Source organism: Bombina bombina, chromosome 4 (assembly GCF_027579735.1).
Source record: "Bombina bombina isolate aBomBom1 chromosome 4, aBomBom1.pri, whole genome shotgun sequence".
Lineage (NCBI taxonomy): Eukaryota > Metazoa > Chordata > Amphibia > Anura > Bombinatoridae > Bombina > Bombina bombina.
Window position 1 is genome coordinate 254,799,011 of NC_069502.1, and position 25,298 is coordinate 254,824,308.

General features: G+C 39.4%; 1 protein-coding gene across 1 annotated transcript in view; it reads left to right on the plus strand.

Moving 5' to 3' along the window:
* The window catches only part of PASK (PAS domain containing serine/threonine kinase), a 426,576-nt gene that overhangs the window by 94,907 nt on the left and 306,371 nt on the right, over window positions 1-25,298 (plus strand). The window lies entirely within an intron of this gene.

Here is a 25,298-nt window from a genome sequence, read left to right on the forward strand (position 1 = left end):
GTTTCCCAAACCTTAAAATGCCTATAAATACACCCCTCACCACACCCACAAATCAGTTTTACAAACTTTGCCTCCAAGGGAGGTGGTGAAGTAAGTTTGTGCTAGATTCTACGTTGATATGCGCTCCGCAGCAAGTTGGAGCCCGGTTTTCCTCTCAGCGTGCAGTGAATGTCAGAGGGATGTGAGGAGAGTATTGCCTATTGAATGCAGTGATCTCCTTCTACGGGGTCTATTTCATAAGGTTCTCTGTTATCGGTCGTAGAGATTCATCTCTTACCTCCCTTTTCAGATCGACGATATACTCTTATATTTACCATTTCCTCTACTGATTCTCGTTTCAGTACTGGTTTGGCTTTCTACAAACATGTAGATGAGTGTCCTGGGGTAAGTAAGTCTTATTTTCTGTGACACTCTAAGCTATGGTTGGGCACTTTATTTATAAAGTTCTAAATATATGTATTCAAACATTTATTTGCCTTGACTCAGAATGTTCAACTTTCCTTATTTCCAGACAGTCAGTTTCATATTTGGGATTATGCTTTAAATTATCATATTTTTTCTTACCTCAAAAATTTGACTTTTTTCCCTGTGGGCTGTTAGGCTCGCGGGGGCTGAAAATGCTTCATTTTATTGTGTCATTCTTGGCGCGGACTTTTTTGGCGCAAAAATTCTTTTCCGTTTCCGGCGTCATACGTGTCGCCGGAAGTTGCGTCATTTTTGACGTTATTTTGCGCCAAAAATGTTGGCGTTCCGGATGTGGCGTCATTTTTGGCGCCAAAAGCATTTAGGCGCCAAATAATGTGGGCGTCTTATTTGGCGCCAAAAAATATGGGCGTCGCTTTTGTCTCCACATTATTTCAGTCTCATTTTTCATTTGCTTCTGGTTGCTAGAAGCTTGATGTTTGGCATTTTTTTCCCATTCCTGAAACTGTCTTATAAGGAATTTGATCTATTTTGCTTTATATGTTGTTTTTTCTCTTACATATTGCAAGATGTCTCACGTTGCATCTGAGCCAGAAGATACTACAGGAAAACCACTGCCTGCTGGATCTACCAAAGCTAAGTGTATCTGCTGTAAACTTTTGGTAGCTATTCCTCCAGCTGTTGTTTGTAATAATTGTCATGACAAACTTGTTAAAGCAGATAATATTTCCTTTAGTGATGTACCATTGCCTGTTGCAGTTCCCTCAACATCTAAGGTGCAGAATGTTCCTGATAACATAAGAGATTTTGTTTCTGAATCCATAAAGAAGGCTTTGTCTGTTATTTCTCCTTCTAGTAAACGTAAAAAGTCTTTTAAATCTTCTCTCTCTACAGATGAATTTTTAAATGAACACCATCATTCTGATTCTTTGGACTCTTCTGGTTCAGAGGATTCTGTCTCAGAGATTGATGCTGATAAATCTTCATATTTATTTAAGATGGAATTTATTCGCTCTTTACTTAAAGAAGTACTAATTGCTTTAGAAATAGAGGATTCTAGTCCTCTTGATACTAATTCTATACGTTTGGATAAGGTTTTTAAAGCTCCTGCGGTTATTCCAGAAGTCTTTCCTGTTCCTAATGCTATTTCTGCAGTAATTGCTAAGGAATGGGATAAATTGGGTAATTCATTTACTCCTTCTAAACGTTTTAAGCAATTATATCCTGTTCCGCCTGACAGGTTAGAATTTTGGGACAAAATCCCTAAAGTTGATGGGGCTATTTCTACCCTTGCTAAACGTACTACCATTCCTACGTCAGATGGTACCTCGTTCAAAGATCCTTTAGATAGAAAAATTGAATCTTTTCTAAGAAAAGCTTATCTATGTTCAGGTAATCTTCTTAGATCTGCTATATCATTGGCTGATGTTGCTGCAGCTTCAACTTTTTGGTTGGAAACTCTAGCGCAACAAGTATCAAATCGTGATTCTCATGATATTATTATTCTTCTCCAGCATGCTAATAATTTCATCTGTGATGCCATTTTTGATATTATTAGAGTTGATGTTAGATTTATGTCTCTGGCTATCTTAGCCAGAAGAGCTTTATGGCTTAAGACTTGGAATGCTGATATGGCTTCTAAATCAACTCTACTTTCCATTTCTTTCCAGGGAAACAAATTATTTGGTTCTCAGTTGGATTCTATTATTTCAACTGTTACTGGTGGGAAAGGAACTTTTTTACCACAGGATAAAAAGTCTAAAGGTAAAAACAGGGCTAACAATCGTTTTCGTTCCTTTCGTTTCAACAAAGAACAAAAGCCTGATCCTTCGTCCTCAGGAGCAGTTTCAGTTTGGAAACCATCTCCAGTCTGGAATAAATCCAAGCCTGCTAGAAAGGCAAAGCCTGCTTCTAAGTTCACATGAAGGTACGGCCCTCATTCCAGTTCAGCTGGTAGGGGGCAGGTTACGTTTTTTCAAAGAAATTTTGGATCAATTCTGTTCACAATCTTTGGATTCAGAACATTGTTTCAGAAGGGTACAGAATTGGTTTCAAGATGAGACCTCCTGCAAAGAGATTTTTTCTTTCCCATGTCCCAGTAAATCCAGTGAAAGCTCAAGCTTTTCTGAATTGTGTTTCAGATCTAGAGTTGGCTGGAGTAATTATGCCAGTTCCAGTTCCGGAACAGGGGATGGGGTTTTATTCAAATCTCTTCATTGTACCAAAGAAGGAGAATTCCTTCAGACCAGTTCTGGATCTAAAATTATTGAATCGTTATGTAAGGATACCAACGTTCAAGATGGTAACTGTAAGGACTATATTGCCTTTTGTTCAGCAAGGGAATTATATGTCCACAATAGATTTACAGGATGCATATCTGCATATTCCAATTCATCCAGATCATTATCAGTTCCTGAGATTCTCTTTTCTAGACGAGCATTACCAATTTGTGGCTCTACCGTTTGGCCTTGCTACAGCTCCAAGAATTTTCACAAAGATTCTCGGTGCCCTTCTGTCTGTAATCAGAGAACAGGGTATTGTGGTATTTCCTTATTTGGACGATATCTTGGTACTTGCTCCGTCTTTACATTTAGCAGAGTCTCATACGAATCGATTTGTGTTGTTTCTTCAAGATCATGGTTGGAGGATCAATTTACCAAAAAGTTCTTTGATTCCTCAAACAAGGGTAACCTTTCTGGGTTTCCAGATAGATTCAGTGTCCATGACTTTGTCTTTAACAGACAAGAGACGTCTAAAATTGATTACAGCCTGTCGAAACCTTCAGTCTCAATCATTCCCTTCGGTAGCCTTATGCATGGAAATTCTAGGTCTTATGACTGCTGCATCGGACGCGATCCCCTTTGCTCGTTTTCACATGCGACCTCTTCAGCTCTGTATGCTGAACCAATGGTGCAGGGATTACACGAAGATATATCAATTAATATCTTTAAAACCGATTGTTCGGCACTCTCTAACGTGGTGGACAGATCACCATCGTTTAATTCAGGGGGCTTCTTTTGTTCTTCCGACCTGGACTGTAATTTCAACAGATGCAAGTCTCACAGGTTGGGGAGCTGTGTGGGGATCTCTGACGGCACAAGGAGTTTGGGAATCTCAGGAGGTGAGATTACCGATCAATATCTTGGAACTCCGTGCAGTTTTCAGAGCTCTTCAGTTTTGGCCTCTTCTGAAGAGAGAATCGTTCATTTATTTTCAGACAGACAATGTCACAACTGTGGCATACATCAATCATCAAGGAGGGACTCACAGTCCTCTGGCTATGAAAGAAGTATCTCGAATTTTGGTTTGGGCGGAATCCAGCTCCTGTCTAATCTCTGCGGTTCATATCCCAGGTGTAGACAATTGGGAAGCGGATTATCTCAGTCGCCAAACGTTGCATCCGGGCGAATGGTCTCTTCACCCAGAGGTATTTCTTCAGATTGTTCAATTGTGGGGGCTTCCAGAGATAGATCTGATGGCCTCTCATCTAAACAAGAAACTTCCCAGGTATCTGTCCAGATCCCGGGATCCTCAGGCGGAGGCAGTGGATGCATTATCACTTCCTTGGAAGTATCATCCTGCCTATATCTTTCCGCCTCTAGTTCTTCTTCCAAGAGTAATCTCCAAGATTCTGAGGGAATGCTCGTTTGTTCTGCTAATAGCTCCGGCATGGCCTCACAGGTTTTGGTATGCGGATCTTGTCCGGATGGCATCTTGCCAGCCATGGACTCTTCCGTTAAGACCAGACCTTCTGTTACAAGGTCCTTTTTTTCCATCCGGATCTGAAATCCTTAAATTTAAAGGTATGGAGATTGAACGCTTGATTCTTGGTCATAGAGGTTTCTCTGACTCCGTGATTAATACTATGTTACAGGCTCGTAAATCTGTATCTCGAGAGATATATTATAGAGTCTGGAAGACTTATATTTCTTGGTGTCTTTCTCATCATTTTTCTTGGCATTCTTTTAGAATACCGAGAATTTTACAGTTTCTTCAGGATGGTTTAGATAAGGGTTTGTCCGCAAGTTCTTTGAAAGGACAAATCTCCGCTCTTTCTGTTCTTTTTCACAGAAAGATTGCTATTCTTCCTGATATTCATTGTTTTGTACAAGCTTTGGTTCGTATAAAACCTGTCATTAAGTCAATTTCTCCTCCTTGGAGTTTGAATTTGGTTCTGGGAGCTCTTCAAGCTCCTCCGTTTGAACCTATGCATTCATTGGACATTAAATTACTTTCTTGGAAAGTTTTGTTCCTTTTGGCCATCTCTTCTGCTAGAAGAGTTTCTGAATTATCTGCTCTTTCGTGTGAGTCTCCTTTTCTGATTTTTCATCAGGATAAGGCGGTGTTGCGAACTTCTTTTGAATTTTTACCTAAAGTTGTGAATTCCAACAACATTAGTAGAGAAATTGTGGTTCCTTCATTATGTCCTAATCCTAAGAATTCTAAGGAGAAATCATTGCATTCTTTGGATGTTGTTAGAGCTTTGAAATATTATGTTGAAGCTACGAAATCTTTCCGTAAGACTTCTAGTCTATTTGTTATCTTTTCCGGTTCTAGGAAAGGCCAGAAAGCTTCTGCCATTTCTTTGGCATCTTGGTTGAAATCTTTAATTCATCTTGCCTATGTTGAGTCGGGTAAAATTCCGCCTCAAAGAATTACAGCTCATTCTACTAGGTCAGTATCTACTTCCTGGGCGTTTAGGAATGAAGCTTCGGTTGACCAGATCTGCAAAGCAGCAACTTGGTCCTCTTTGCATACTTTTACTAAATTCTACCATTTTGATGTATTTTCTTCTTCTGAAGCAGTTTTTGGTAGAAAAGTTCTTCAGGCAGCGGTTTCAGTTTGAATCTTCTGCTTATGTTTTTTGTTAAACTTTATTTTGGGTGTGGATTATTTTCAGCAGGAATTGGCTGTCTTTATTTTATCCCTCCCTCTCTAGTGACTCTTGTGTGGAAAGATCCACATCTTGGGTAGTCATTATCCCATACGTCACTAGCTCATGGACTCTTGTTAATTACATGAAAGAAAACATAATTTATGTAAGAACTTACCTGATAAATTCATTTCTTTCATATTAACAAGAGTCCATGAGGCCCACCCTTTTTTGTGGTGGTTATGATTTTTTTGTATAAAGCACAATTATTCCAATTCCTTATTTTATATGCTTCGCACTTTTTTTCTTATCACCCCACTTCTTGGCTATTCGTTAAACTGATTTGTGGGTGTGGTGAGGGGTGTATTTATAGGCATTTTAAGGTTTGGGAAACTTTGCCCCTCCTGGTAGGAATGTATATCCCATACGTCACTAGCTCATGGACTCTTGTTAATATGAAAGAAATGAATTTATCAGGTAAGTTCTTACATAAATTATGTTTTACGGACTACTGTATATTTTAATTTTTTTTTACCTAAAGTTGTTTCCTCACACAACATTATGGAGATTGTTCCCTCCTTGTGTCCTGATCCAAAAAATGCTTCTGAAAGATTTTTTGGATGTTGTTAGAGCATTGAAATATTATGTTAATGCTACTAAAGATTTGAGTCAAACTTGTAGTCTGTTTGTTCTTTTTTTCTGGCCCTATCAAAGTTCAGAAGGCCTATATTTCTTTAGCCTCTTGGTTGAAACTTTTGATTCACAAAGCTTATTTGGAGGCGGGTCAGCCTCCGCCACAGAGAATTACAGCTCATTTTACTATCAATTGCCACGTCTATGGGCTTTCAAGAATGAGGCTTCAGTTGATCAAATTTGCAAAGCAGCTACTTGGTCTAATTTGCATACCTTTTACTAAATTTTACAATTTTTGTTTTTTTTCCTCTGAAGCAGCCTTTGGTAGAAAGGGCCTTCAGGCAGTTGTCTTAGTTTGATGATTGTGCATGTCTTTTTGAGTTTTTGTTATAAGAGAGATACTTTCTTTTGGGTTATGGATTTAATTTCTCAGCAAAAAAATAGCAGTTTTTTTCAATCCCTCATTTTATAGTTACTCATGGACTTCCACAGCTTGGGTATTATTTCCCATATGTAACGGATCGTGGACTCTCGCCACCATGAAAGAAATTAATTGATCAGCTAAGCATAATTAATGTTTTCCTGATAAGGCTATGCAGGGCAATCTATAATCTCCGGTTTAAATGCGATGAGTATTAGTGTGCACTGAATCTTGCATTGTGATGCTTGGAGACCTATAACTGTTTTTGTTTTACCAACGTTCTCAAGTGTAGACTAATTTAGGAAAATGGTGTGTGTGATGCGCTAGGCTGTACCCACCTTGCCTTTCTACAATTACCGTCTCCTTCCTAGACAGTATATAATAGATAAGTTAGAGAATGTGTATGGCGTAGAGGCGCTTACAGCTGTGGGTAAATGTTCTAGTTGTTTTCGTATCCTTTTTTAAAAAATATTTTTGTTACACTGTGAGGGTTATTCAAGTTTAGTTACAAACTATAGGACAGTAAATTATATCGTTCAAATTCTATAAAAATAATCTCTTCCTGACAAAGTAGGTATTCATATAAAATAATTTATTATAACACACAATATATTATAAAACAATATAATAGTTAATTAACACTTCACATTCATACTCTCATTCATAAAACAATATATCTAAAATCGGCTATATCCAATGCTCTGTGCTACTATTCAAATTATGGTGTGCCTAGTATAAAATGTAGCAATATGTCAAAACATAAAAATATATAAGGAAAGTCCCAATATTAACTCCAAATTTCGCTGTTTAAGCGTTTGGCAAAAAATGGCTTATCTGACCGTGGTTTTAAATGTATATATCCTTTAGTCTTTAATGCTTAAAACCATTTCTTTTCGATATTCAGGTCACAGTCTTTAATCTGGTAAACCAGCTATCAGCACACGGATAAAAAGTTCAATTGTTGTTTATTGCACTAGGTTGTACAGACGTTACCTTCAACTAGATTATGTCAATCCCCAAAGGCTTTCTTACCGCCTTGGTTAAATCTTCTGCCTGCTGCTCTTACTCGCAGGTCTCAACAGATGCAGCTTTACACTCACCGGGATTCTTCACGCTGTTAGCTTTAGCGTCTGACGTCACCGGTTACCCTCAGCTGTGGAGTCTTGAATTCCGATATACTTGCGCAAGTATTGTTTCCTCTGATAGCCCTCCACACTTCCACTCTGCTCTTAGTACTCCGTATGCAGAGATCACTCGGGCTCAAAACTTAATCCTCCTTCTGTTATGTAAATCAGATGTGCAGTTTAAATCCGTGCAGATTACACCAAGTGTTCAGTATTTCTACGCGTTTCACCCCACTTTTACCAGGGCTTTCTCAAGATACATCGATGATATTGTTATTATATGGAATGGTAGTGAAGAGTCCCTTAAGGACACTTTTGGTTTAATGAATAATAATGATAGGGGTTTGTCATTCACTTATCAAATCAGTCGAGAGAATATATCATTTTTAGATTTGGAGATAATGGCAGATAAGAACAAATTAGTTACCAAAACATATTTTAAACCCACAGATGCAAACAACTACATACATGCCACCAGCTGCCACTATTCTAAATGGAAGAGCAACATACCTGTAGGCCAAAGCCTTAGAATAAGGAAGAATTGTACGGAGCTAAAAGATTTTGAAGAACAAATAAAAACTGTGGAAAACAAATTTAAAGATAGAGGCTACAATGAGGATAATATAAAAAAAAAAGCAATAGTAAGAGCAAGGAATACAGATAGGGCCTCACTCTTGAACTATAAAGTAAAAAACCAACAAACAGAGGATTTCAACATACCTTTTGTTACAGAATATAGCGATAATCACAACATAATTAGGAAAATTTTACGCAAACACTGGCACATAGTAAAAAATTACCCCATTTTAGGGGATAAACTACCACCCTACCCCAAAATAGTATATAAAAAAACCAGAAATTTGAAAACACTACTGGCACCGAGTGAGTTCAAAAGAAATAAAGGAGGTCCTAATAAAGATAAAGATCTATGGGGGAAAGAAGTAAGGGGATTTTTCCCTTGCGTAACGTGTAGATCATGTAAATATAGCTCAAAAAAGAAAATTCTAAAAGTCCCAAGGATGAATATAGATTTTGAAATAAAGGATACTATTAGGTGCAATAGCAAGGGGGTGATTTATGCGATACAATGTTCTTGTTATATGATCTATGTAGGAGAAACTACCAGGATGTTGAGGGATAGAATGAGGGAACATCTGTGGAATATTGAAAAAGGGAAGCTAGAAACCCACCTCTACCAACATTTTAGAGAAGTCCACCATAATAATCTTAAAGACTTTAAATTTTGGGGTCTATGTAAAGTAAAGGGAGACTGGAGAGGGGGAGACTATGAAAATAAACTCCTAAGAAAAGAAGCAGAAATGATTTACAATTTTAATTCACTGTACCCCCATGGACTTAATTCTGAAATAGAAATTACACCTTTTTTATGAAATAAGGAAGATTAATGCTAATAGTTAACCTTAGAAATAATACAATAGATAGGACCATGTAATTTTTTAAGTCGTTTTCTTAAGTCTTTTTTTAAAAAAGTTTTGAAATGACCAGATCAGGAAGCCATGTAGAAGATTAGATACAATTGGGTGATGCAATATTGAAAGTGCAATAATAGTAGTATATACAGTTCAGTCTAATAGTGTTATATTTGATAAATTTACATATATTTTATACACCTCCTTTATGAAGAGTATACTTCAATAGGATTTATGTTATCCCATTGATAGAGATTAGTTATAGTATGGGTATTAAATTCGCGAGCACTGGTATAGGAGGAATTCATATATATATATATATATATATATATATATATATATATATATATATATATATATATATATATATATATATATATATATATATATATATATACAATAGATTATAATATATTTTTAAAATTGATTTTGTTTTTAGAATTGATCGAGTTTTAAAGCATTAACTGTAATTTTAAGTTTAATTGTATTATTGTATTTTAGGCTATTTTTAAAGATTTAATATATGATTTAGTTTAATGGATGTGAGATGATACACATAGTCTTTAAGAAAAAAGTAATATATAAGATTGTAGGCCTACAACTTAATTAGTATGTATACTTTTTTAGTGTTTTAGCTAAAGAAGAAAGGAATAATTATAATATCACATATGTTTTAAAAAAAACTCCAGAGAAATAAGTGTGGCATTAAATGGCGAAAAAGACCCATAAGGTTCCCACAAAATAGAACCTGGGGAAAGGAAGTTAATTATCTCCAGATTTGCACCGGATCTGAAAACAGGTATTTAAGGAGCAGGTGTGAGTGTAAACAGTATCTTGAGAAAGCCCTGGTAAACGTGGGGTGAAACGCGTAGAAATACTGAACACTTGGTGTAATCTGCACGGATTTAAACTGCACATCTGATTTACATAACAGAAGGAGGATTAAGTTTTGAGCCCGAGTGATCTCTGCATACGGAGTACTAAGAGCAGAGTGGAAGTGTGGAGGGCTATCAGAGGAAACAATACTTGCGCAAGTATATCGGAATTCAAGACTCCACAGCTGAGGGTAACCGGTGACGTCAGACGCTAAAGCTAACAGCGTGAAGAATCCCGGTGAGTGTAAAGCTGCATCTGTTGAGACCTGCGAGTAAGAGCAGCAGGCAGAAGATTTAACCAAGGCGGTAAGAAAGCCTTTGGGGATTGACATAATCTAGTTGAAGGTAACGTCTGTACAACCTAGTACAATAAACAACAATTGAACTTTTTATCCGTGTGCTGATAGCTGGTTTACCAGATTAAAGACTGTGACCTGAATATCGAAAAGAAATGGTTTTAAGCATTAAAGACTAAAGGATATATACATTTAAAACCATGGTCAGATAAGCCATTTTTTGCCAAACGCTTAAACAGCGAAATTTGGAGTTAATATTGGGACTTTCCTTATATATTTTGATGTTTTGACATATTGCTACATTTTATACTAGGCACACCATAATTTGAATAGTAGCACAGAGCATTGGATATAGCCGATTTTAGATATATTGTTTTATGAATGAGAGTATGAATGTGAAGTGTTAATTAACTATTATATTGTTTTATAATATATTGTGTGTTATAATAAATTATTTTATATAAATACCTACTTTGTCAGGAAGAGATTATTTTTATAGAATTTGAACGATATAATTTACTGTCCTATAGTTTGTAACTAAACTTGAATAACCCTCACAGTGTAACAAAAATATTTTTAAAAAAGGATACGAAAACAACTAGAACATTTACCCACAGCTGTAAGCGCCTCTACGCCATACACATTCTCTAACTTACCAAGTGTAGACTAATGAAACACAATGTGAAGCATGTTGTGATCATGTATACCTTTCAATATTTGTAATGCAAAATCTTTGTTTTCCAGTTCTGAACTGTTTCAATCATTTATTATGGAGCAGTCAAGGATTGATTTACAGATTTAAATTTGTTAAAGCATAGATATATACAGATTTAGTTTTTTATCAATTTAATTTACATCAGTGTATAATTCTCAGGTTTTGGAGTATTGTATCCTTACTGTTAGACGTTACTACAGCCGGTACTATTGTATGTTGCTGTGAAATGGTATACCCTCACTTGTGAGAGGATACTACAGTATTTTGTTTTTCTTATGTTGTACTAATGCTGTTTATTGCTGTGCAATAGTATATTTTTGTTGTCAGTGGATACTACTGTATTTTTCATATCTTGTAATACTGCTATTTATTGCAATGCAATATTATATTTCCTAGTGAGTGGATACTACTGTATTTTCCATATTTGTACTACTGTACTGCTATTTATTGCTGTGTAATAGTATACTTTATGTGTGACTAGATACTGCAGTATTTTCCATACCTTGTATTACTGTTATTTTTTTGCCTTGCAATATTATACTTATTTGTGGACACTACATTATTTTCCATATTTGTACTACTGTATTACTACTTTATATTACTGTGCAATAGTCTACTTTAACATGGGAGTGGATACTGCAGTATTTTCCATACCTTGTATTACTGTTATTTTTTGCCTTGCAATATTATACTTGTTTGTGGATACTACCGTATTTTTCTCATTTGTACTAATGCTATTTATTGCTGTGCAATAGTTTGTGTGAGTGGATACCTTGTATTACTGTTATTTTTTGCCTTGCAATATTATACTTGTGAGTGGATGTTACAGTATGTTCTATACTTTTACGTACTATTGTACTACTACTATTTATAGCTGTGCGATAGTATACTTTACTTGTGAGTGGATACTACAGTATTTTCCATACCTTGTATCCTGTTTATTGCCGAGCAATATTATACTTGTGAGTGGATACTACAGTATTTTCTATATTTGTACTACTGTACTAATACTATTTATTAATGTGCAATCGTCTATTTTATGTGAGTGGATACTACAGTATTTGCCATTTCTTGTATTACAGTTGTTTATTGCAATGCAATATTGTACTTTACTTGTATCTGGTATTGCTGTTATTATTTCCATGCAATAGTTTATTTGTGTGTGGATACTTCAGCATCCATATTTCCATCTAAAGGGGAGGAGAGTCCACAGCTTCATTCATTACTATTGGGAATTAAGAACCTAGCCACCAGGAGGAGGCAAAGACACCCCAGCCAAAGGCTTAAATACCTCCCCCACTTCCCTCATCCCCCAGTCATTCTTTGCCTTTTGTCACAGGAGGATGGCAGAGGAGTGCCGGAGTTTCGGAGTAGTCTCTTATGGAGGGTAGTGCTCTTTGCAGTGGGACTGGAGTTTTAAGTAGTCCTGTCAGTCTCTTAGTGAGAGCCTAGGCGAAAGAGTCCGGAGATGCAGGGAGAGTCATTCTGTGAAACCATCCCGACTCATATTAACAGCTCCATAATCAATTGGCGTAGACGAGTTTCGTTGCCTGCTTTCTTCACTCAAGTCCATGTCAGGAGCGAGGCTACTAACCTGTCGCACTTGAAGGGCCGTGTTTCTGTTCCACAGCGTAGATTCTGGTAAGATTGTTTCATTTTTTTATTAATAATGATAACATAGATGACAGGGTCACAGTGTGGCGCCTTTTTAGCTTTACAGAATCAAGGGTTAATATTCCTGGAAGGGGATTATTGAACAGGGGGGGGGTTATAAATGATATTGTTTATTGTGTCATTGCTGTGTTAAGTGTGAGATGAGGCTCTGGCAATGTGTGGAAATTTCAGGTTATTTGCGGAAACTTTGCACGGCCATTATTTGGTGTGTTTTTCCCTAGTGCAGGGGCGGTCCTTCCTGTTGATCTGTGACGCAGGAGACGTAGCGGTTTCTGTAGTCTAGGTCCTAGGAGGTGGTGAGTGCCCGGCCATTGGTGGTATAAAGGTGCCTTTTTAATAAATAAAAGTAGTCTAACCAAACGCGCAAGCGATGGAGGACTCTGACGCGTTGGAAGGCTCCCCTTCCTTAATAAAGTCTCATTGTTTATTGTGAGGAGGTTCTGGTTGATCAGCCTGCTCAACTATGTTCCACATGCTTTGATAAAGTTACAACATCTAAATGTAAACGGATGTCTAGTACTACTAAGCCATCCACCTCTGAGGGTTCTTCGTCCCGGGAGGTGCGTTCCCTACATTCATCTCCGATTGCACATGCAGCGCCCCGGGGTCTAACCGTTACTCCTTCGGGAGAGATTCGTTGGCTGTCAGACTTTGCGGACCAACTAGAATCGGCGATTTCGAAAGTGATCCATGCCTTACCACGTTTTGCTAAGTGCATGCGTAGGGTTTATCATAGCGGCCCGGCCCAGGGTTTGTCCTCGCCTATGGAAGATCCAGAGGCTCTATACGATGACAAGGCCCACTCCGACTCTTCAGAGGAGAGGCCCCTTCTGGGTCGGAGTCCGTGTCATCTAAACCTCCGGCGGTGGAGGAGCCTGGTTATAGGTTTAGGATGGAGAATTTGCGCTTTCTGCTACGGCAGGTGCTTGCTACTCTGGAGGTTCCGGAAACTAAGATACCGGAGGAACCTGCGATTCCTAAGCTTGACAAGGTATACGAGGACAGGGTAGTATCTCAGTCTTTCCCGGTTCTCGTTAAGATGGCTAATATTATTAAGAACGAATGGGAGCGATAAGGTTCTTCCTTTTCCCCTTCTTCTTCCTTTAAAAAATGGTTCCCCATTCCGGACTCTCAGCTTGAGCTGTGGGGGACCATCCCTAAGGTGGATGGGCTATCTCTACATTCGCGAAGCAGACGACTATTCCCCTCGAGGATAGTTTGTCGTTTAAAGAGCCCTTGGATAAAAAGCTGAAAAACATGTTGAGAAAGATGTTTCAGCACACAGGGTTTGTTTTTCAGCCAGCAGCGGCCGTTGTGGCGGTCGCTGGAGCTACAACATATTAGTGTGAATCCATGTGTGAAATAGTTGAGGGGGAGACCTCTATCGACGAGATGCAGGAGTAGATTAAGGCGCTGAAAGTCGCCAATTCTTTAATCTGTGATGCCAATATGCAAATTATTTGCCTGAATGCTAAGGTGTCAGGTTTTTCTGTTTTAACGCGCAGGGCTCTGTGGCTAAAATCTTGGTCTGCGGACATGACCTCTAAATTGAGGCTGTTGTCCCTGCCTTTTCAAGGAAAGATCCTGTTCGGTCCAGGATTGGATTCGATCATATCCACGGTAATGGGTGGCAAGGGAGCTTTCCTACTTCAGGATCAGAAGGCTAAGCCTAAGGGATCTACTTTTCGTCCCTTTCGTGCGGACAAGGCCCAGCGCCAGCGGACCAGTCCAAGGTATCTTGAAAGCCGGCTCAATCTTGGAAGTCTAAGCAGAGCAAGAAGCCCGCCGAGACAAAATCGGCAGGAAGGGGCGGCCCCCGACCGGTCTCCGGATCACGTAGGGGCAGATTATCTCTATCTCTATTCTCAGACGCATGGTTGCAGGACGTTCAGGACCCTTGGGTTCTAGAAGCGGTCTCCCAGGGTTACAGGATAGGGTTCAGATCCCATCGGCCCAGGTGCAGATTCCTCCTGTCAAACCTGTCTTCAAGACCAGAAAAGAGAGAGGCCTTTCTAGAGTGTGTGAGGGTTCTCTCCTCTCTCAGCATTTTCGTACCAGTACCCCAAGCAGAAAGGGGTCTAGGGTACTATTTAAACTGAACCTAAATTTTTTTCTTTCGTGATTCAGATAGAGCATGCAATTTTAAACAACTTTCTAATTTACTCCTATTATCAAATTTTCTTCATTATCTTGGTATGTTTATTTGAAAAGCAAGAATTTCAGTTTAGGTACCGGACCATTTTTGATGAACAAACTGGGTTGTCCTTGCTGATTGGACAGCACCAATATATAAGTGTTGTCCATGGTTCTGAACAAACAATTTGCTGGCTCCTTTGCTTAGATGCCTTCTTTTCTTTCATGTAATTAGCAAGAGTCTATGAGCTAGTGACGTATGGGATATACATTCCTACCAGGAGGGGCAAAGTTTCCCAAACCTCAAAATGCCTATAAATACACCCCTCACCACACCCACAATTCAGTTTTACAAACTTTGCCTCCGATGGAGGTGGTGAAGTAAGTTTGTGCTAGATTCTACGTTGATATGCGCTCCGCAGCAAGTTGGAGCCCGGTTTTCCTCTCAGCGTGCAGTGAATGTCAGAGGGATGTGAGGAGAGTATTGCCTATTTGAATGCAGTGATCTCCTTCTACGGGGTCTATTTCATAGGTTCTCTGTTATCGGTCGTAGAGATTCATCTCTTACCTCCCTTTTCAGATCGACGATATACTCTTATATATACCATTACCTCTGCTGATTCTCGTTTCAGTACTGGTTTGGCTTTCTACAAACATGTAGATGAGTGTCCTGGGGTAAGTAAATCTTATTTTCTGTGACACTCTAAGCTATGGTTGGGCACTTTGTTTATAAAGTTCTAAATATATGTATTCAAACATTTATTTGCCTTGACTCAGAATGTTCAACTTTCCTTATTTTTCAGACAGTCAGTTTCATATTTGGGATAATGCATTTGATTTAATCATTTTTTCTGACCTTCAAAAAATTTGACTCTTTTTCCCTGTGGGCTGTTAGGCTCGCGGGGGCTGAAAATGCTTCATTTTATTGCGTCATTCTTGGCGCGGACTTTTTTGGCGCAAAAATTCTTTTCCGTTTCCGGCGTCATACGTGTCGCCGGAAGTTGCATCATTTTTTTGACGTTATTTTGCGCCAAAAATGTCGGCGTTCCGGATGTGGCGTCATTTTTGGAGCCAAAAGCATTTAGGCGCCAAATAATGTGGGCGTCTTATTTGGCGCTAAAAAATATGGGCGTCACTTTTGTCTCCACATTATTTAAGTCTCATTTTTCATTGCTTCTGGTTGCTAGAAGCTTGTTCTTTGGCATTTTTTCCCATTCCTGAAACTGTCATTTAAGGAATTTGATCAATTTTGCTTTATATGTTGTTTTTTCTCTTACATATTGCAAGATGTCTCACGTTGCATCTGAGTCAGAAGATACTACAGGAAAATCGCTGTCTAGTGCTGGATCTACCAAAGCTAAGTGTATCTGCTGTAAACTTTTGGTAGCTATTCCTCCAGCTGTTGTTTGTATTGATTGTCATGACAAACTTGTTAATGCAGATAATATTTCCTTTAGTAAAGTACCATTGCCTGTTGCAGTTCCTTCAACATCTAAGGTGCAGAATGTTCCTGATAACATAAGAGATTTTGTTTCTGAATCCATAAAGAAGGCTATGTCTGTTATTTCTCCTTCTAGTAAACGTAAAAAATCTTTTAAAACTTCTCTCCCTACAGATGAATTTTTAAATGAACATCATCATTCTGATTCTGATGACTCTTCTGGTTCAGAGGATTCTGTCTCAGAGGTTGATGCTGATAAATCTTCATATTTATTTAAAATGGAATTTATTCGTTCTTTACTTAAGAAGTTCTAATTGCTTTAGAAATAGAGGATTCTGGTCCTCTTGATACTAATTCTAAACGTTTGGATAAGGTATTTAAATCTCCTGTGGTTATTCCAGAAGTTTTTCCTGTTCCTAATGCTATTTCAGCAGTAATTTCCAAAGAATGGGATAAATTGGGTAATTCATTTACTCCTTCTAAACGTTTTAAGCAATTATATCCTGTGCCGTCTGACAGATTAGAATTTTGGGACAAAATCCCTAAAGTTGATGGGGCTATTTCTACCCTTGCTAAACGTACTACTATTCCTACGTCAGATGGTACTTCATTTAAGGATCCTTTAGATAGGAAAATTGAATCCTTTCTAAGAAAAGCTTATCTGTGTTCAGGTAATCTTCTTAGACCTGCTATATCTTTGGCTGATGTTGCTGCAGCTTCAACTTTTTGGTTGGAAACTTTAGCGCAACAAGTAACACATCATGATTCTCATGATATTATTATTCTTCTTCAGCATGCTAATAATTTTATCTGTGATGCCATCTTTGATATTATCAGAGTTGATGTCAGGTTTATGTCTCTAGCTATTTTAGCTAGAAGAGCTTTATGGCTTAAGACTTGGAATGCTGATATGGCTTCTAAATCAACTCTACTTTCCATTTCTTTCCAGGGTAACAAATTATTTGGTTCTCAGTTGGATTCTATTATTTCAACTGTTACTGGTGGGAAGGAACTTTTTTACCACAGGATAAAAAATCTAAGGGTAAAAACAGGGCTAATAATCGTTTTCGTTCATTTCGTTTCAACAAAGAACAAAAGTCTGATCCTTCATCCTCAGGAGCAGTTTCAGTTTGGAAACCATCTCCAATCTGGAATAAATCCAAGCCAGCCAGAAAGGCAAAGCCTGCTTCTAAGTCCACATGAAGGTGCGGCCCTCATTCCAGCTCAGCTGGTAGGGGGCAGGTTACGTTTTTTCAAAGACATTTGGATCAATTCTGTTCACAATCTTTGGATTCAGAACATTGTTTCAGAAGGGTACAGAATTGGTTTCAAGATAAGACCTTCTGCAAAGAGATTTTTTCTTTCCCGTGTCCCAGTAAATTCAGTAAAAGCTCAAGCATTTCTGAATTGTGTTTCAGATCTAGAGTTGACTGGAGTAATTATGCCAGTTCCAGTTCAGGAACAGGGGATGGGGTTTTATTCAAATCTCTTCATTGTACCAAAGAAGGAGAATTCCTTCAGACCAGTTCTGGATCTAAAAATATTGAATCGTTATGTAAGGATACCAACGTTCAAGATGGTAACTGTAAGGACTATCTTGCCTTTTGTTCAGCAAGGGAATTTTATGTCCACAATAGATTTACAGGATGCATATCTGCATATTCCGATTCATCCAGATCATTTTCGGTTCCTGAGATTCTCTTTTCTGGACAAGCATTACCAGTTTGTGGCTCTGCCGTTTGGCCTAGCTACAGCTCCAAGAATTTTTACAAAGGTTCTCGGTGCCCTTCTGTCTGTAATCAGAGAACAGGGTATTGTGGTATTTCCTTATTTGGACGATATCTAGGTACTTGCTCAGTCTTTACATTTAGCAGAATTTCATACGAATCGACTTGTGTTGTTTCTTCAAGATCATGGTTGGAGGATCAATTTACCAAAAAGTTCATTGATTCCTCAGACAAGGGTAACCTTTCTGGGTTTCCAGATAGATTCAGTGTCCATGACTCTGTCTTTAACAGACAAGAGACGTCTAAAACTGATTGCAGCTTGTCGAAACCTTCAGTCACAATCATTCCCTTCGGTAGCCTTATGCATGGAAATTCTAGGTCTTATGACTGCTGCATCGGACGCGATCCCCTTTGCTCGTTTTCACATGCGACCTCTTCAGCTTTGTATGCTGAATCAATGGTGCAAGGATTACACAAAGATATCTCAATTAATATCTTTAAAAACCGATTGTTCGACACTCTCTAACGTGGTGGACAGATCACCATCGTTTAATTTAGGGGGCTTCTTTTGTGCTTCCGACCTGGACTGTAATTTCAACAGATGCAAGTCTCACAGGTTGGGGAGCTGTGTGGGGATCTCTGACGGCACAAGGAGTTTGGGAATCTCAGGAGGTGAGATTACCAATCAATATTTTGGAACTCCGTGCAATTTTCAGAGCTCTTCAGTTTTGGCCTCTTCTGAAGAGAGAATCGTTCATTTGTTTTCAGACAGACAATGTCACAACTGTGGCATACATCAATCATCAAGGAGGAACTCACAGTCCTCTGGCTATGAAAGAAGTATCTCGAATTTTGGTTTGGGCGGAATCCAGCTCCTGTCTAATCTCTGCGGTTCATATCCCAGGTGTAGACAATTGGGAAGCGGATTATCTCAGTCGCTAAACGTTGCATCCGGGCGAATGGTCTCTTCACCCAGAGGTATTTCTTCAGATTGTTCACATGTGGGAACTTCCAGAAATAGATTTGATGGCGTCCCATCTAAACAAGAAACTTCCCAGGTATCTGTCCAGATCCCGGGATCCTCAGGCGGAGGCAGTGGATGCATTAACTCTTCCTTGGAAGTATCATCCTGCCTATATCTTTCCGCCTCTAGTTCTTCTTCCAAGAGTAATCTCCAAGATTCTGAAGGAATGCTCGTTTGTTCTGCTGGTAGCTCCGGCATGGCCTCACAGGTTTTGGTATGCGGATCTTGTCCGGATGGCCTCTTGCCAACCGTGGACTCTTCCGTTAAGACCAGACCTTCTGTCACAAGGTCCTTTTTTCCATCAGGATCTGAAATCCTTAAATTTAAAGGTATGGAGATTGAACGCTTGATTCTTGGTCAAAGAGGTTTCTCTGACTCTGTGATTAATACTATGTTACAGGCTCGTAAATCTGTATCTAGAGAGATATATTATAGAGTCTGGAAGACTTATATTTCTTGGTGTATTTCTCATCATTTTTCTTGGCATTCTTTTAGAATTCCGAGAATTTTACAGTTTCTTCAGGATGGTTTAGATAAAGGTTTGTCCGCAAGTTCCTTGAAAGGACAAATCTCTGCTCTTTCTGTTCTTTTTCACAGAAAGATTGCTATTCTTCCTGATATTCATTGTTTTGTACAAGCTTTGGTTCGTATAAAACCTGTCATTAAGTCAATTTCTCCTCCTTGGAGTTTGAATTTGGTTCTGGGGGCTCTTCAAGCTCCTCCGTTTGAACCTATGCATTCATTGGACATTAAATTACTTTCTTGGAAAGTTTTGTTCCTTTTGGCCATCTCTTCTGCCAGAAGAGTTTCTGAATTATCTGCTCTTTCTTGTGAGTCTCCTTTTCTGATTTTTCATCAGGATAAGGCGGGTGTTGCGAACTTCTTTTGAATTTTTACCTAAAGTTGTGAATTCCATCAACATTAGTAGAGAAATTGTGGTTCCTTCATTATGTCCTAATCCTAAGAATTCTAAGGAGAAATCGTTGCATTCTTTGGATGTTGTTAGAGCTTTGAAATATTATGTTGAAGCTACTAAATCTTTCCGAAAGACTTCTAGTCTATTTGTTATCTTTTCCGGTTCTAGAAAAGGCCAGAAAGCTTCTGCCATTTCTTTGGCATCTTGGTTGAAATCTTTAATTCATCTTGCCTATGTTGAGTCGGGTAAAACTCCGCCTCAGAGAATTACAGCTCATTCTACTAGGTCAGTTTCTACTTCCTGGGCGTTTAGGAATGAAGCTTCGGTTGATCAGATTTGCAAAGCAGCAACTTGGTCCTCTTTGCATACTTTTACTAAATTCTACCATTTTGATGTATTTTCTTCTTCTGAAGCAGTTTTTGGTAGAAAAGTACTTCAGGCAGCGGTTTCAGTTTGAATCTTCTGCTTATGTTTTTCGTTAAACTTTATTTTGGGTGTGGATTATTTTCAGCAGGAATTGGCTGTCTTTATTTTATCCCTCCCTCTCTAGTGACTCTTGTGTGGAAAGATCCACATCTTGGGTAATCATTATCCCATACGTCACTAGCTCATGGACTCTTGCTAATTACATGAAAGAAAACATAATTTATGTAAGAACTTACCTGATAAATTCATTTCTTTCATATTAGCAAGAGTCCATGAGGCCCGCCCTTTTTTTGTGGTGGTTATGATTTTTTATAAAGCACAATTATTCCAATTCCTTATTTTATATGCTTTCGCACTTTTTTATCACCCCACTTCTTGGCTATTCGTTAAACTGAATTGTGGGTGTGGTGAGGGGTGTATTTATAGGCATTTTGAGGTTTGGGAAACTTTGCCCCTACTGGTAGGAATGTATATCCCATACGTCACTAGCTCATGGACTCTTGCTAATATGAAAGAAATGAATTTATCAGGTAAGTTCTTACATAAATTATGTTTTTCAAATAAAGATAGCAAGAGAACAAAGAAAAAGTGATAATAGAAGTACATTAGAAAATTGCTTAAAATTGCATGCTCTATCTGAATCATAAAAGAAAAAATTTGGGTGTAGTGTCCCTTTAAATCTTTTTGTGGTTCCAAAGAAGTAGGGTACGTTCCGCCCGATTCTGTACCTAAAGTGTTTAAACAAGTTTCTGAGTGTTCCATAGTTCAAAATGGAAACTATCAAATCTATTCTGCCCCTAGGTCAAGAGGGACAGTTCATGACAACTGTAGACTTGATGGACGCTTACCTTCATGTGCCAATTCACAGGGACCACTTCAGGTTCCTAAGATTTGCGTTTCTGGACCAACACTTCCAGTTTGTGGCCCTTTCTTTTGGTCTGGCGACGGCCCAGAGAGTTTTGACGAAGGTTCTGGGGGCGTTGCTTGCAGTGGCCAGATCCCGGGGCATTGCAGTGGCACCTTACCTGGATGACATCCTAGTTCAGGCGCCGTCGCTCGGCCTCGCAGAGGATCATTCGAGGGCTCTTCTGCTCCAATCTCACGGTTGGACGATCAACGCAGGAAAGAGTTCTTTGGTTCCCAGCAACAGGGTTGAGTTCCTGGGCACGATAATAGACTGTCCATGAAGATATTTCTCACAGATCAGCAGTACAGAAAGCTTGCGTCCACCTCTCTCGCCCTTCAGTCTTCCACAAGCCCGTCGGTGGCTCATTGTATGGAGGTGATAGGTCTCATGGTGTCAAGCATAGATGTCATCCCATTCGCCAGGTTCCATCTCAGACCTCTTCAATTGTGCATGTTGAGAAAGTGGAACGGCGATCATTCAGATCTATCACAGCTGATATCCATGTATGCTCAGACTTGGAACACTCTCTCTTGTTGGATTTGTTCTCTTGGTGGATTCGTCCGAAGCAACTGTCCATGATGACATCCTTCTTGCGACCTTTTCGGGAGATTGTGACCACGGACGCGAGTCTGACAGGATGGGGAGCTGTTTGGGTAGCCAGGATGGCACAAGGAAAGTGGTCCAGGTAGGAGTTTATCCTTCCGATCATCATCCTAGAACTACGAGCAATTTACAATGCTGGTCAGTTTCATCACATTCCAGACCGACAACATTACCCCCGACAACCATCAGGGGGTACAAGGAGCTTCCTCCCGATAAGACAGGTGTCTCGGATTCTGGAGTGGGCGGAGTCCCGCGACTGCTCGCTCTCAGCGAATGACATTCCAGGTGTGGACAACTGGGAAGCGGACTTTCTTAGCAGACAATCCTTCCATCCAGGGGAATGGTTTCTTCACCCAGAGGTGCTTGCGGAGATTTGTCACAGATGGGGAGGAGATAGATCTCATGGCGTCCAGACTCCATTGCAAGCTACCTCGATACGGGTCGAGGTCCAGGGATCCCTAGGCATAGCTGATAGATCATCACAAGAAAAAAAGCATGTGTGAATACGGGGCAACCCGAAACGCGTCCTTTCTGTGAGGATGTCTGTTTGAAAAGTTTTTAACTTTGTTATGCTTGTATCACCCTCGTGGTCTAAATTTTTACATGCACGTTTTCTACAATAAAGGATGTTTTATATAGCCGCTCTAGCTACTGCTTTTTTCTTGTGATGATCGATTTGGACGGCTAATGGGCTATCGGACATCCATTGGGACTACATCCGACTGACACAGAGGATAAGCGGCCACTGAGACACAGGTGTACAGATGGAACAGTACACTATCCATACCAGGATTTGAACAGCTGAAGGAGTAAAACACAGAGTGTGGGATCCCAAGAAGGTTTCCTGGCTGTTAGGAAGACTGACGCTACTTGGAAATGTGAGTGCAAGTTCCTTTCCTTTTTTTTACGATAATAGTTTGCCGCTTAAGCATTTATATACTGTGATCAAACAGAGACTTTGTATTTGAATACTTGAAGGTTGGATACAAGGGGACACTTTGCCCTGGTGCAAAGATAATCACTGAGTGTTACAGAGCTGATAGATGCCTTAGTGGTTCCTTGGGGATTCAGCCTAGCTTACATTTTCCCACCGTTACCACTTCTACCTCGTGTAGTGGCACGCATCAAACAGGAGCGGGCCCCGGCCATTTTGATTCCTCCTTCATGGCCGTGGAGAACATGGTTTGTGGATCTGGTGGGGATGTCATCCTCTCCGCCGTGGAGGTTACCCTGTTGCAGGGATCTGCTGTCACAGGGCCCCTTTCAACATCGAAATCTAGATTCTCTGAGGCTGACAGTGTGGAGATTTAACGCCTAGTCTTAGCCAAGAGAGGCTTTTCAGAAGGTGTGATTGATGCTCTAATTCAGGTAAGGAAGCCAGTCACTCGTCGCATCTACCATAAGGTGTGGAGGACTTGCTTGTTCTGGTATGTGAATCCTTGGCATAAGGTAAAGGTATCATGATTACATGATTGGCATAAGGTAAAGGTACATGATTACTTTTATATAAAAATATTCAAGGCCCATATACAGAGATGGCAGAAACTCTGTTTATTCCAAGAAAATTGTTTATGACGAGGTCATAATTTAAGGTTGGAGGAAAGGAGATTTGATCTCCTGCAACGGAACGTTTTTTCACTGTAAGAGCAATAAAACTGTGGAACTCATTACTAAAGGAGGTAGTGAATGCCAATACCATAGATACATTTAAAAATAATCTGGATAAATTTCTGTATATAATCAAAATTCCTGGATATGATTGCTAGTATTAAATGGGTCACCTTTTAGTGGGTTATTTAAGCTTAACTGGAGCTTTTTGTAAGTATTTTAGATTTGTATAGGCTGAACTCGATGGACTTCAGTCTTTTTTCAACCTTATCTACTATGTTACTATGTTTTTATGTATCCAGGATTCTGTCCTTTCTTTAAGATGGTTTGAAAAAGTGCCTTGTCGCTAGTTCCTTAAAGGGACAGATTTCTGCATTATAAGTTTTGTTGCATAGGAGACTTGCTGAGCTCCCTGACATTCAATCTTTTGTTCAGACTCTGTCTGGAATCAGGCCTGTCTTTAGACAGTCGGCTCCACCTTGGAGCTTAAACTTAGTCCTTAAGGTTTTGCAGAGAGTTCCGTTTGAACCTATGCATTCCATAGACATTAAGATTCTATCCTGGAAGGCTCTCTTCCTGTTGGCTTTTGCATCGGCACGCAGAGTATGTGAACTAGCTGCCTTGCAATGTTATCTGGTGTTTCATGTGGATAAAGCTATACTTCGCACTGGGTTGGGGTTTCTCCCCATGGTGGTGTCTAACCGTAATGTCAATCAGGAAATAGTTGTTCTTTCTTTGTGTCATAACCCTTCTTCTTCAAAGGAGAGGCTACTTCATAACCTGAATGTGGTTCATGCCTTGAAGTTCTATCTTCAGGCTACAAAGGATTTCAGACAGTCTACATCTCTTTTTGTGGTGTATTCCGGGAAGCGCAAGAGGCAAAGGGCCTCTGCTACTTCTTTGTCTTTTTGGTTGAGGTGCTTGATTCGCTTGGCTTATGAGACAGCGGGACATATGCCTCCTTAGAGGATCACGGCTCATTCAACTAGAGCTGTGGCTTCATCTTGGGCCTTCAAGAATGAGGCCTCTATGGAGCAAATTTGTAAGGCGGCTACCTGGTCCTCCTTACACACTTTTACAAAGTTTTACAAATTTGACGTTTTTGCTTCTGCGGAAGCTGTTTTTGGGAGAGAGGTTTTGCAGGCTATGGTGCCCTCAGATTAGGGTCCGCCTTTTACCCTCCCGGTTTCATTCAGTGTCCTCTAGAGCTTGGGTATGAAGCCGTGGACTCTCCTCCCCTTTAGATAGAAAACATAAATTATGCTTACCTGATAATTACATTTCCATCGAGGGGAGGAGAGTCCATGGCTCCCGCCCGTATCTCTGTTGGGCGGCCCTAAATTTATTAATTTTTACCCTGGTATTTCTCCTCCTGTTCCTGGTTCCCTCGGCAGAATGACTGGGGGATGAGGGAAGTGGGGGAGGTATTTAAGCCTTTGGCTGGGGTGTCTTTGTCTCCTCCTGGTAGCCCGGTTCTTAATTCCCAATAGTAATGAATGAAGCCGTGGACTCTCCTCCCTTCGATGGAAATGAAATAATCAGGTAAGCATAATTTATGTTATTGTACCACTGTTGTTTATTGCCGTGCAATACTATACCCTTATTTGCACGATTATCCTACAGCAGGTTCCATATCTGGTACTACTGTTATTTTTTTTGTCCATAGTCTGTATTTTACAGTGAGTGCTCCTTCATTTTGTCCAAATTGCCCTAAGTAGATCTACAAAATGTTTAATGTAATAAGAAATCTTCTATTGCAGTGGAATCAGGAAATGTTATGTTTGTTCTATTTTGAGACAAAATTATTTTAAAACCTATAAGGTGTCTATAATATGTTTTTTTGAGTAAAACAAAATTTAAAAAATTTAAATGTTATAAATAAAATGTTTCCTTTCTTGTTTAAAAAAGTTGTTTTATTTTCATATTCATTGATATAGTTGTTTTTTTAAACAGATATTTAGGGCTAGATTACAAGTGGAGTGCTAATTTATTGCGTGCCTGCAAATGGGTAACTTTGGGCCATTTGCAGGATGCGCGATAAATAAACAG